The 14,148-nt window shown below is 39.5% G+C and overlaps 1 protein-coding gene across 1 annotated transcript in view; it reads right to left on the bottom strand.

The window, feature by feature from the left end:
* Positions 1 to 11,195, bottom strand: part of LOC135493373 (neuronal acetylcholine receptor subunit alpha-10-like) — a 208,254-nt gene extending 197,059 nt beyond the window's left edge. The window contains exons 1-2 of the mRNA XM_064780689.1: positions 10,979 to 11,195; positions 4,049 to 4,074 (exon numbers count right to left, since the gene is read on the bottom strand). The gene's annotated coding sequence lies outside the window, so the exon portion shown is untranslated. The remainder of the gene's footprint in view (positions 1 to 4,048; positions 4,075 to 10,978) is intronic.
* Between the last annotated feature and the right edge of the window lie 2,953 nt (positions 11,196 to 14,148).

Genomic DNA, 14,148 nt, shown 5'->3' with positions numbered 1-14,148 from the left:
GTCCAATCTATGTAAATTGTCAGGGACACAAGTTTTTACCCACACTCTCAAATACAGGGAAAGCTCAAGGACAACTCTACTTGAGATGCATGACGATTTATTCAAGGAAGTGGCAAACGGACGAAGACTCGTGGAATTCATCAATATTTAAATGTTAATCGTTGAAATAGTGGATCAACTCCGTGCTACAGGTTAATTGTTTACTGTCACAGCAAAGTCTTTTCTTAGAAAGGAATATATAGTATATCTTTCTACTATATTTTTTGTTTCATAAGTAAATGACCAAGCACCAAATAAAAAAAGAGCAGATATCTACAAAGACACTTACATGCAGTTGTTTCCGTCCATAAAACACTAGAGTTATCAAACTTGAAATTTCAACTTACTAGATCGAACCAATGATTCTTTCTATCTTCGATAATGCGAACTTGTCGGCATGGTTGCTACATACCCCCTACAAGGATTATCGGTAAGCATCATCATTGCAAATATTTCTCTTTCCGCGCATAGAACATCATAAATCTTCGCATTTACCATGCAGTCCGAGATAAATCCATGGCCGGCTAAGTCAGACACAGCGATGTAGGCCAAACTCCTGTGGCTAGGATCCATTAGCATCAAACCATCAGAAAGGCTGTCAAAGCCGGCACAACAGTTATGGATGTTGCTCAAGCCGAGATTAGAGAGAGTATGAATTAAAGATAGCGGTGTTTTTCCGAGTTTGAATTAATCGAGACATGAACATATAGCACGGACAGATAAGGATATTAAAATATTATTGCGTAACTAGAAGATCAAAGGTAAGACTAATAGCCAATAAACCTGATTGGCCCCTAACTGTAGTAGCATCTCCTCCCTGTTAAAGGAAACGTCAAGTTAATACAGCCTTACTTTTTGTTCTTGTTGAGTTTTGTATTTGTTTCGATTCAATGTTGGTCCTACAACATACTATAAACTAAGGAGAGACGCAATCCAAAAACAGCGTCAAACAAACACCATCTCATTGAACGTGTGCCATCAAAGGGCACCGCAAATATCAATTTAAATAAAAGGTCTGGATAGGCAAACCCCATTTATATTCCTTTAAAATGATTGGAAGATGCTTCTTTAATGTCAAAGGGCAAATGATTCAGTCAAAGCATATCCAATGGGCCACCTCCGGATGGTCGTGCCATCCCTGGCCATGGTCAAAAACACATTAGTGAGATCGATCGTCCAATTGCACGAGATGGTGACAGGGTTAGTCCTGTGGCGAAAATGATTACAGAGCGAAAATGCTATTGTCGTCACTTTGGTGTATCTGTCCGCTTCGCTCAACCATTTCTTGTAGGAAGGTCATGACTAATACCACGGATTGTGAGACATGGTGACCACATTTCGTTGCATCATGAGTTTATCAATCATTCTTCCGATCAATTGATCGGGTTTAGTGTAGAGTTTAGTTTAATTCTGCAATGTTCAAAACGCATTCAATCCTAATCTAACTAAGGCATCTGTGAAAACATTCGTCTTCAACTGTTTTCCACCAGACATACTGATCGTTTACACGACAAATCGACGTTTTAGAAGCAACTAAAATCTCGTATGTGGTAGTGAAAAATAGATAATTGGTCGCGACTCTAGTGTACCAAACCATTCAAACCACATTTATTTCATAGATCTTAAACAGATAAGCACATAGAATGAGGACCTAAACACCTATTTCTCAGCATTGCTGAAATGGCTTTACGAATACGTCACCACTGGAGTACATATGTACCAGTAACAACCTAGAATGTCTTGCTTGTAACGACTTGTACTTCGATGTGCCCTTTCTTTCTGTTGATTCATTCGTTTTGAGGTTATTCACGAAATTCATGAAATAAAGATGGCGGTTTACATGTACACACGTTCATGTTGATGCCTACTGGTCACCGCAATCACTGTTCGGATGCATCATATCAGTTCAAAACATGCCTATATCAAGCATTTGCTTTTTTGGCAGCACGGTTGATGTACTCAGCAATCAAGCGTAGATGAAGAGTCATATTCTCACAGCTACAAACAGAAATCCAATGACGTCTGCTGCAACCTGGGTCAGCAAACGACATGCAGCTATCTATTCCCATTCGAATTTGTGTCAGGTACAAGATGATGTATTGGGATAGTTCGGGAAAGCAAACATAAAAAATGAAAATTGATGTACGTTGCATCAGGTGACATGATAATTCTAATTATGAATCACAGGAGTAACTTTGGCTCTGGGCGACAAGCCAGGGATGAAGTGTTGGCATAAGCGAGCCCATGGGCTTATCTTAGGCCTGTCCGCCTTGGATCAGTCAACAGATGGCTAGATTCCAAATGAAATTCGAAATGAAATGAAATCATAACATCAATAATAGTATCAATTTAGGTCATCAAAAGTGTTCAGACAACTTCATCCTCATTTTCACCGCAGAGACAAATAAATGTTAACCTTTTGGGACCTGTAGGATGCACCATTAAAAAGTACATCTTGTTGATAGTTGATAGTCGATAGTTTGATGAAATCAAAACACATATGCTGAAAGGCAATCGCCCAATCAAACCAACTCCGAGACGGTTGCCAAATAAGAGAATGATGACCGGTGTAAAAGAAGAAAATGTCCCCCTGGAAAAAGTGTCCGGCCCTATTGTATTCCGCTATCTGGTTCTATAGAGGCCATGACCGCCAATAGCTCAGAGATTAAAGCGCATAATAGAATCCATTGTTTCCCGGACATTCTATCCCAGGACATTTTAAACTTCTACACCGGCGCTGAAGAATCCATCGTCGTGGTGATGAATATGAAAGCATGGCCGATGCAGGTTATATTCATTACTCAATCTGTCAATGTTCGAGCCAGCAAGCCATTATGGGAGCAGCCCAGGAAATCTGCAATGTTTCAACTGGCAGGTAGACATTAAGAATACCCCCGCACTGTCGATGGGCCATCCAATTTATATGTCATACGGACCATCGTCGTGCCTGGTGTGGGGCATCTCGTAATTGAGATAGTGTTGTGGTACGATTCTGAAAGTTAAGTGATCGAACAAATCTGCCTTAATAATGGTGATGATTCTCTTTTTAACATGTTGTCGTTAGGATCACGGTAGCTGGTGTCTCGCAACTACAATTTGTTGCAGTTGTTGATGTGACCAACACAAAACATGCACGAGAGTAGCACTCCTCACGGCTTGAAGGTTTCCCGCCTGAATAATTTCTTTTCCCGTCGTCTTACATTGGCCATCCTAGTAAGACTCTTTTGTAAAGGATCATTCAATTTCCTTTCGACCCCGTTTAATTCAGGTTGAGGCATTGAACAGTCACTCTATTTCCTGCCTTTTCAAATCATATTGATTTTGGGAGATGATCTGGTAGTTTGCATTGAGTTGCATTACGACAGCTGCCAATGTAACATCATCTGTGGCTCGTGTCCAAATAATGTTACAAATTCAAGGAAGGGGGATATTATTTTAGTGTAATGGCCCAGCATTATGAATTTTCGGGAGGGATAGAAGTTTCGTCGATCTACCGCAAGCTATTTATGCTTAATCTTTTGCAGAGAGACACCAGCAAATGGTCCATTTATCACTTGATGAAACCCGGCAATTACATGCGGCATCACGCCAGGAGGGGACCTGTACCTCGTCAGATAGGAGCAATTCTCATCGTTCTACTCAAAAGATCAATTCAGCTCATAAAATGATATATTCACGGCCTATAAAGAAAGTATAGCTCAACATCTAGTAGTAATAACAGCTACTTGAACGTGTCATCCGTGCCCTTTGTAAAACCATCACTTCAAATAACCTGTGCATGATATCGACAACGCGTGGTGGACCATTTTAGCGAGACGATTGTGTTGGGGAGTCTCAAGAAATAAATCACAGCAAATACCTTTCTGTACTTTTTGATCTCTTGGTTTTTAAGATATCTTAGCGAGTTCGCGGAACCAGAGTAGTTGAACACACTTTACTATGTTACCTCAGGTTGCCAGAAAATCTCATGGACGTAATCGTTACTTTGGCCAGGTTATAATAATCTTACCTCCGGATCCTGTTCGTGACTCCGTCCTGAAAATAAATTATCTGGAAATTATAGTCCAATACAAAGAAATCTCCCTCCATGCAACATCACTGTTATCACAAAGATGACGACTGTGTAGCAGTTCTTTGTGAGAAAACCGAAGGTGTGCCCTAGTGTTTCCATGTTTTTGTACAATATTGCCGAGGAAGGTAAAGGCTTACAGTAACCAGCGGTACACAAAGGAACAAGGCAAAGACCAATAAAACTTAGCTTAGTCTCGATTCGGTATCCATCCTGAGATTCAGGTTTTATTTCGCTCATATGTCATGTTCAAAATCGAGAGTATATTGCTGGTTACACGAGAATGTTTAGTATCAATGCCACGGGCTACACATGGTTCCTATCTCACACCTCCGCATCCCCAAGCTAAGCAAGCCATTATCCCTCCTTCAGATGTTAGAAATCAAAGGATTCTGTTTACAATCACTCGCCTGGCAAACCAAGGAAGTAAAACATCTTTAGACATTTTACTCATGTTTAAGACATCTAATTAAGCATCTTCATCACGTGTTAGTAGTTAAGACAGGTGGATATGCCCTTACGTCAACGACATTGTATGTTTAGCCATGAACTTAGAGTAATCAAGATATCGAATTCTCATCAAATTATCAGGAGGCTAATCAGTCGTATTGCAAGGTATGATTCTGAATGAACATTTACCTCCTCACAACTAAGAAAACCATTCTACCACAAATCCATGACCAGCTACTATACTGGATCTTCCACGACAAACGACAGCAATCGCCAATTGATCGGACCGAACTTTCCATCTGGGCGAGCAGAAGAAACCTCAGTCCGTTCTTTGCACGGTCAGTTATCATGTTTAGAGCAAAAATATGCTTATAGGCTACCCCTGAAATATCGCAGGTCTGTACTACTGTACTACGCTGTAGCACTTTACATGTACTAGAGAACACGAATCTGAAAACCCTACTGGTGACGTTAGTTGAGGAATTTCGCATTCCTAAAAAAAAAGACAATGCACGATATTTTTACCATCCACGTGATTAATGACGAAAGAATACGATTTCTGACTGCCGTCTGGGATTCGTATTAAAGTTTAGATGGATACAGCCCTCCTCAGCCACCTATCAACTTCTACCGCATGTAAGACATGTACAAAATATTTTCTTCACATGTTATATTTTTGAGGGAACTTTTACAAAGAATTTGAAATCATAATAATATATATATATATCTATAGTTGAGAATCCAATTTCCGCCAGTAGTTAGTTTACCACAAGCCAGTGGCCAAGTCGTGGAGATTACTCCGTGATGGGACCATCAAGCCAATGTGCCAACTCGGGCGGTAATTCTTCATCCAAAGCCAAGATTCCCACAAGTACACATCAATTCGGAGCAGATTTGACAAGGTATGGTCCGATTACCCAGTCCAATTTATTTCTAAATCTCTATCTTTTCTTGTAGCAGTTATGTATGTGACTGGCATGATTCTGTCTCTCTTGGTCACGTTCTCGAGACTGGTCCCACTCGATTCGGTGTTGGTATAAATCACTGGTCTTCGGATGACAATCACTACTTTCCAAATAAAATGATATGTGGTACGACTACGAGACAGTTATACAATTTCAAGAGGGGATTTCTCTTGTAACATTAGTAAAAGCAAGTATAGATTAATCCATACTTGGTAAAAGCGTATGGCTAGATCATCTGAAATATGTTTTTACCTTTGTTAGGTTTATCGACAAAAAACGCGACTTGTAGTCAACCTAACGACATCAAGTTCACGTATTATGAATTGGGATTTGATGGTGAAGTGCTTAGATTCTGCGAAAATACTGCACCACTCGGTAGAAGCATATCGTAAGAGAGGCATGAAATTGTGTCAAATGTTAAGTTCTAGATAAGGTCGCTGTTAACATTTAGGCTTGTATTTCACTGACCACTTTTTTGGTATCACGGAATTTCTCAGCAACTAATTTCTTTGTTTGCTTCTTAAAATCAAACGTGAATCATTCCATAGGAATATTTCAAAGGTAACTCAGATACCGACGGCCTACTCTTTCAGTGTGCAAATGAAGATGTTCAAGTAGAAGCGGACAAGCGATCACCGTCAGTCTACTGATAAGAACTGATAAGCCACCTTTTGGTAAACACAATTCGTTGTGGAGATCCTCCCGTCTCACCATCATTTCATACCAAGTTTACTGCGATACCTAGTGGATATATGTATGAAATGATATGGAAAATGCATTATGTATATACCAGGTTTAGTTGAAGAGTTAATGAAAGACGTCAGGGTGTGACTCAATTAAATTGAATGTCTGATGGAGGGAATCCTCTGATCGCCCAGTGTGTTGTATGGCGCAGATCGAGATAAGTGGCATAATTTTTACCTTTTCCAAGTTTAAGATTAGCTAACACTGTGGAGAAAACCCATGGATTGCCAACGGAACCTTAAGAGGCAACGGCTGAGTTACCTGCGTACAAAGTTGATGTTCAGAGATGTTTGCTTGTTTGGGTCTAAAAAACTGCTGTAACACATGCATCTGAGGTATTGCTGCCACTGCACAACAGATCATGTATCAAAGGGCTTGTTTTCCGAGTTGAAAGTAATTAATGACCAGGTTCCTATTCTTCGACTCTACGGCTTTCGATACCGAAGACCTTTGATTAAATGTGCATACAGGGTTGGTGAAACCTAATTTGTTTCCCGGTCGCTCTACCCTACGCGCATATCAGACCAGTGGTCTTTCATGGTTCATTCAAGCTTATAAGGCCAAGCACCCCAATGTTGGTCAGCATCCACAATGCTAACTTTGCCGAATCCCAGTGAGGCAAACTAAACAGTGCAGGCTACTCAGACTCCTATGATTTATTGATATTTGCTCTGATTTCCCATTCTTGACCTGTCTTACCACAACAGTATAATCAGGAACAATGGTCCAATTCCCTCAATATTTGATGTCCGAGAAGTAGAGAAATTGAGGTGAGAGGGGCTCGATCATGACAATGAAGTGGAAATAAATAATTTGTGACACCTTTGTCATCAAGTGTCTACTAAATTCAGCCTCGGTTTTCTCCAATTAGGATTGACTCGGTATGGCAATCCAACGACTCATAAATTATGAATTCTTCGTCAATCAAGCATTATATTCTCACCATTTTCGTGGCCGATAGACCAGCCAGAACGTAACGTAATGCAATTTTAGATTTATATATCTGGCACTACCTTATAATTGTGGTCCAATGCAATCAATGACGGAGTGTGTTTTTGTGTGTTTTCTCGAGGGGTTAAGTATCACTTTAGCAATAATACCATGGAAGCGCGGAACACCAGCATGGTTTATTTTAGTTTTGTGAAGAAAAACTACTTTGATTTCAATTTTCATCAAAAGTTTACATATCAAAGCTTTATAAAATCTGTACCAAAAGCTTTGATGACTTGGCCAATCTTGCCAGCAGAACATTACTTTTGAAATCCGGTGCTCGTTGAGGGTAATCGGAATGGTAAAATTTTACTGAACGACAAAAGTCTAAATTTTTTAGGCAAACTCCAACAAAAGAAAGTAATTTCTTTCGTAGACTTTGAGGTTTACAAGAAAATTTCAGTGACTTGGTATATAGCGTTCGAGTCAAGTTCTGAACAGCTATGTAACGTATGTAACTTGACATGTTCATGTTACAAATCCTTCGTTGTATACCGTTACAAGATGGGTGAGCAAATCCCCACAGTAACAATCATCTGATATAAGCCAGCTAGGACGCATCCTTCATAATTTAATTAAAGGAAGCTTAATGCTATATTAACTTGTCTCTCAACCTTCAGGTTTGATTTAGAGCCCTTGTCAGAAGGCAAGCCATGTCTATCTGTGTACGCACTATCATCGAGTGGCCTGGAAGACTGCACGGATCACCAACGGCAAGGTTACTCGTTAGTATTGCCAGCAGTGTATGAGTGACATACACTGCTGGTATTGTGCATTTGGGAGTTGTTCTTAAGGCGATTCTCTTACATTCCAGAAACACGATAGATCCTGACTGGGAGAGCACCAAAGATATTCCCCAATTTAAGTCTCTCGAAACCTAACCAAGACAATTACAAGGTGATAGCTTATCTGAGACAGGTAAAAAATCATCTGTCAACAGTGTTTGTTAAAATTTCCAGTATTGTTTCTATCCTGAAGATGAACCCGAAGTAACTTCAAAATTAAGGAACCAAAGCAAATGTCAGATTTACAAAGTTTGCAATCTGCATCCTGCACCCAAATTTAGTGAAGAAGAATTTGAAGATCATCTGACGAATAGCATATCAAAATCCATGCTTCTGTAAGATACGTTATTGCCCATGAGTGGTGATCCATATGACAATACCCCAGACATTCGTCCATATTAAATTCACCCTACCCCCGATGGACAATACTATAGGAAGAAGGCAAAATTATGCTTAACATCCTGTATCAAGTCAATACGAGAGAACCTCGGAACCTGATAAAGAAAGGGGTAATGGTATATAGTTCGATCTACACACAATTTTGCCCTTAGCTAGATTCACCGCTCAGCCACTGTGAAATCTCTAACGCTTCCAACTCTCTCCTTACCCGAGGCTTGGCGCCATTTCTCGGAGAGGAGTCAATCAGCATTAGTATTTTGGCCTTTACTCGGTAATTAATATCCATCATTATCGGAACGCTGGGCGATAAGGTTTGAATAGCATAGCACCGATTTGGTGGGTATCCGTCAAACTTGATATAATTGATGGTTTCGGCTGACCTTACCCTGACACGGTGGGCCGAATGATGCTCAGATTAATATTCACAGCGGAAAATGACGGTGTAATCAAACCTAGAGTGGCAGTCATCACCACAGGAAGTAGCGCGAAAAAAATGCCGAATTATTTCTTTAACCCTCGGCATTTGATATACATGTACATGATAGTGCAAACAGATTATTTATCTAAATGCTTGGAACTTACTACATTATGGTCCTTGACTGACCAATGCTCAATTGACCTATATTTTTGAATGAATCCAAAAAAAGTATAACAAGAACATATTCACGATCACCGAGAAAGGTTGGTGAGGTTCCGTCCCTGAACATTATATAATTCAGAGTATAGGCTTACAACTGCCTATTAAAGTCAAGCTTGAGACTTAGGTAGATTTACCTTATGCCTAAATCAAACAAATGTGACTTAGGCAGTTTTACATCAAGCAACATGGGGTTGTCATGGCTTTCAGAAATCAAATTGCCTAAGTCAGATATAAAACTGCCTGAGTCGCATTTGAGTATTTGTCAAACTTCCTAACGTCGTCTTGAACCGTTGTGTAACACCAGTAAGACATATCATCAATTGCATGTTCATATGTTATTCTTAGTCAGCTGCAAAAATAAATTTGAAATAGTTAGGAAATGAATGCCAGGCTCATCACAGATTCCTTATGGCAATATGTTTTCTAACTTGATTCAAACAAATATATACCTTTATATTGTGTTACCAGCATACCTTTATGAGAACCTTTACTTCTAAATCTTACAGCCGACTTTTATTTAAAACATCCCAACAAGCACTTTATAATACCCGAGGTGAAATGCAAACTAGCTTTTTATCTGAGGATTTTTTTGTTGAAAATTCCATCGTTTTTTAAGAGATAACAAAGTTACGATGATTCAACGTTTTCAGCTCCGAGATATCGTCGTTATACTGCAATTTGGTAAATTATTTACCGAAAGCCAGGAGCCATTTGCAATTTGTTTGTACTTTATTCAATTTGGGGGTAGACAGAAAGCTGGTTGTTTTGGAAGTTGCTGGCTGCGAAACGGGGAGACCGATACTGCTTAACTCATGAAATGGACCCAAGAGAGCCGATAGTTCAATATCGATGAGATCTTCACATCATCAATTTGACAAAGGATCGAACTTAGAAAATTGACATTTCACTCATTTCATCGCCAGTTGAAAGGCCTTTCTGATTTATCAGTTCCCTTCTACAACCCGTTCATTACATGAACTACTGCACGTTAGGGAGCTGCTGTTCGTTATCGTAAGCGTTTCAGGCAGTTTTAAAGTAGGACTCCTGAAATGAATATTCCAACATTCATGCTGGGGTTTCTGTTTACCTTTCACTGGCTCGCCTACGTGGAAATGTTCAAATCAAATTTTCTTATCTCCGGGATTACAAACAAACATTTGAAAGTATCTACAACAAAAGCAACTTGCTGAACTTCTATTTTACAACAGCAAAGGGATCACACACGTGTAGACTGTGTCTTTGCAATGGCTATTGGATAAGAGGGACAACATTGGTCTATTAAAGGCATCGTATATCCCACGGAGAACACACATTACAAATGACATGCAACAGTGCTGGTGATGATATATTAAGTAAAGTGAGATTCCGTAGTCATGATACAATGTACATATCAAGAAACAATCAAATAAAAAAGGAAGGTGGTATTCATGAGCCACATATCCAAAAATAACAATAACCTATTGTTCTTTTTTTCATATTAGTTAACAGCCGACGCAGTCTTGATCATTCATCATTACAACAAAGTAGTAAAAACGGCAAAAATGCATTGGGACATGTACGTGCAAAGGCAATCACTACAGAGTACATTTTAATACTTATCATATCTTCATTTCTTCAATATAACATTTAGGTAATTTGCCACCTCCCTTTTCTGTTTGTAATACATTGTGCGTTTTAAAGGTATTGAAGCCATTTCATTCAAAATAAGTGCTCCTGCATGCTGCGCACGATGAATGCTGGGAGGGGTTTCGCCAATTTCGGCCATCAATGCCACAAAACCTAACGATATCTAGCGTCAATTGCTGATTTTTTAACATCATATTCAATGCAAGCAATATCATTTTAATGGCATTCATCATAAACGTATAATAAATTGCTAACAAACATAGTTACTTACAAAAAGAGTGAGACATCCAAAAAACCGATTTCGCCCGAGTTTTATTCCGCAATGTGAAGTCATAAACTATTTGTACACGTGGTCCAACTTTTAGCAATGGAATAGTTCAACTGAAGCACCAGATGATCACTTAGATAAGAAGGAGAAGTTGGAATTCGGAGTGAGTGATATTTTCAATGCATCGACTCTTTACGCCAACATGCACCTGTAGGATGCCAACGAGGTAGACCTCAGTCATAGCAGCCGTGCGCCAATTGTAACCTGCCCGCAGAGATAACGTGTGAAGGTGCTAGGTTCGCTTGAGCAAGGCAGGTGGAACTTAGCATCTCTATTACGAACAGATAGCCATGGTTCCTATTACGTCCTATACCTTAACTGTTAAGATTTCCAATCTGAAGTCTGTGAGGTGTTGCTCAGTAAAAGTTCAATCCCAATAAAAACGCCTGCAGCCAATTGGTAATTAATTACGAATGTTTCGTCGATGAGGCTTTTAATCCTGGTAGATATCGCGCCAAAATATTCAATCTTGCAAAGAATGAAAAATAATCGAACTTGAGCCTGGAATAATTTATACTTATAGAATTTGTTGTTGTTCCTTTCACATTACAGGATGACATGAATTATAAGGATACGTTAAGGGTTTTATTTCAGTTTTCTACAGGAAGGCTTAGTGTAAGTGTACATGACGTTTTCAGTAAAATCATTTAGCAGTATTTATACTCATAAAACAGTACGACAGAAATAAATTAGAAATTGAAATTATTGTTCTGTAAAGTTAGAAAGCCGACTCAAAAACCAAGGTTTCAGGAGGAATACCCCAAAAAAAGGGAAGAATTGTTTAAACATAGACTTACAAAGTACTTCATCCAGCAGCCACCAGCCATTACTTAACGCCATTGATTGCGACTTTAGGTCATATGGCAAGAATCAAGATTCGTATAATTATTACCTTGATCATAACTGATATTTATGGCGATTTCTAATAAATCTGGAGGAAATGTCAAAGGTAGGACAAAGGTCCTTCATCTGACCTATGGGTGATATAGCTTGACTTCTGTCGTGATGTATATGGATCACGGATCATAAGTTACAACGGGTCATACGGAAAATGTCAATTTGGTCGTAATGTCATCGTAACACCACAGCGGAATTTTACGGATGTGACCCACAATTTCTGCCAAAGGACATTTGCGCTGGATGATCTGACGAGGTAAAGACGAGGCTTATTTTTGATTATGGTAAATTTGTGTTTAAATCAGAGGGCATTAGGTAAGGCCTACATTCGTTGAATATATTCATAAGGCATTAACAAGCTATGATTATACTTGCCTGCTTGCGTTACTTTCTTTTGAAAGTAACTGACTTGATCGTTTACGTAACAATCGAGCAGGTTTTTTTCGGCCGATGCCACTTCTCTCACTTTCGTAGCATAGCTCATTCTCAATTTTACACCAAAGAAATACGTCCTGCATTCCGTTTCAGGATTTGATGTGTTTGGTTTCATAAGGTAGTCGTTGATGACATCACTAGTAGGAGGCTTTCCTGACTTCTCAACGGTTTCTCTAACGTTTTCCTGACTTATCCGACAAGTCGGACAATGTCGGACTTTGTCGGATAAATCAGGAAAAAAGTTCCCCCATAAGGAAGTCATGGTGTTCCTAGCTATTGAAACTCTGAAACTTGACAAAACAGTCAGAAACGTTACAGCGGGTCTCTGTAGGAGAAGTCACTAAGATCGATTGTTGTATCATGAGCTGCAATGAGCATATATTGCCATCTGGGCGAACGTCGCAGAAGCTGTCGTAATGATGGTTTTGGTGTTCTTGATCGATCCATGGCTTCACCCAACCCACAATCAGAACGTGAGAGTATTTGTGCTGCCGCCTGGATGAAGAACTGTCATGCAGGATGAAGCAGTGGGAAGAAGACAAGATAAATGAGTGGAGAATTGACAACAAAGAAAGACAAAAATGTGAAGTGGCTATCTGTTTGATGATAGAAGACGGCAACTTCCAGCATACCAATAGACACATTAATCGGTTACATTTAAACTATTTTTTGTTTGTTAAAAATATTCTTTGACCACATGGCGAATAATTTATAGAAAGCAGAAATACAGCCAGCACACATAAGGTCCAACTCAACCAAATCAATACACAACAAGCTATAGTGCAGTGGTGACATAGGTGGTAGGGTGTCTAAATATAGCACAATTTGAGATAATCCACTAAGGCAGAGATCGTCGGTGAGTGCTATCGGGCACGTGCTGGTACCATATCGTTATAAACTTGTTAAAAATATCGATGACGTTTCAATATCGTTTCACTAATTATAATGACAAAAGTTAATTCAACGGTTTCTTGGAGTATGTGAGGAGTCGATGATCGAGCGCTCAAAATATCTAATATTACGGTAAGCAAATACTTCATTTCACAGGTCTTAATGAGATTTGTATCCATTTTTCCATCCAAACTTGCGTCAATGAGTTTCGGCGAACGGGGAGCCCAGTAGGCGACGCAGAGCTTTTTCTATTTGCTCTCTACTGGTGTAACACTTTCAAGAGGCTAGAAAGCTACTCTAATCAGAAGACATGTAACTGTTTTCGACTTATCGCTCGTCGCAGTAGGCTAGGACATGGTAGCCACAGATCAATAGGGGCCACTCAGATCTGACAAGCAACAACCTCATTGTTGCATCGTTCCCATGACGACCAACCTTCGTCCCGGGACGTTTGAAGAGTTGCACTACGGGTATAGAACGTTATACAAAACATTCAAGGGTTGTGATAATTGTGTAAATTCGTAGGCGTGCATATGTGATGGAATGCATATATCCGTGATCCAATGCTGGCGGTTAATATTTCATGGGTCATTGATTAGCAACAGAAATAAAACGCGATGTTATCAATGCGGGTGGAGTCGGACCTCGGTGACTCATTACAAACATTTTTGATGAGTGCTAAAGCTATTCATTTAAAGAGAAAGTCGATCACTCATTTGTATATACTGTGTCCTGATGACCATGCTAATCAGACATGGTATCGACTTCAAACAACATTTAGCACTCTGTATCTGTTCAATGGTCAAATCTGGTCTGTGCAATTTATTTGATAACCCTCCGTCATAACAACTGTGGTCAAGTATGCATCAATTTCACACTTGAGTTAAGTA

The sequence above is a fragment of the Lineus longissimus genome, chromosome 1 (genome assembly GCF_910592395.1).
Source record: "Lineus longissimus chromosome 1, tnLinLong1.2, whole genome shotgun sequence".
Lineage (NCBI taxonomy): Eukaryota > Metazoa > Nemertea > Pilidiophora > Heteronemertea > Lineidae > Lineus > Lineus longissimus.
The sequence above is the reverse complement of the archived record's forward strand: the minus strand, read 5'-3'. Positions and strand labels throughout refer to the sequence as shown.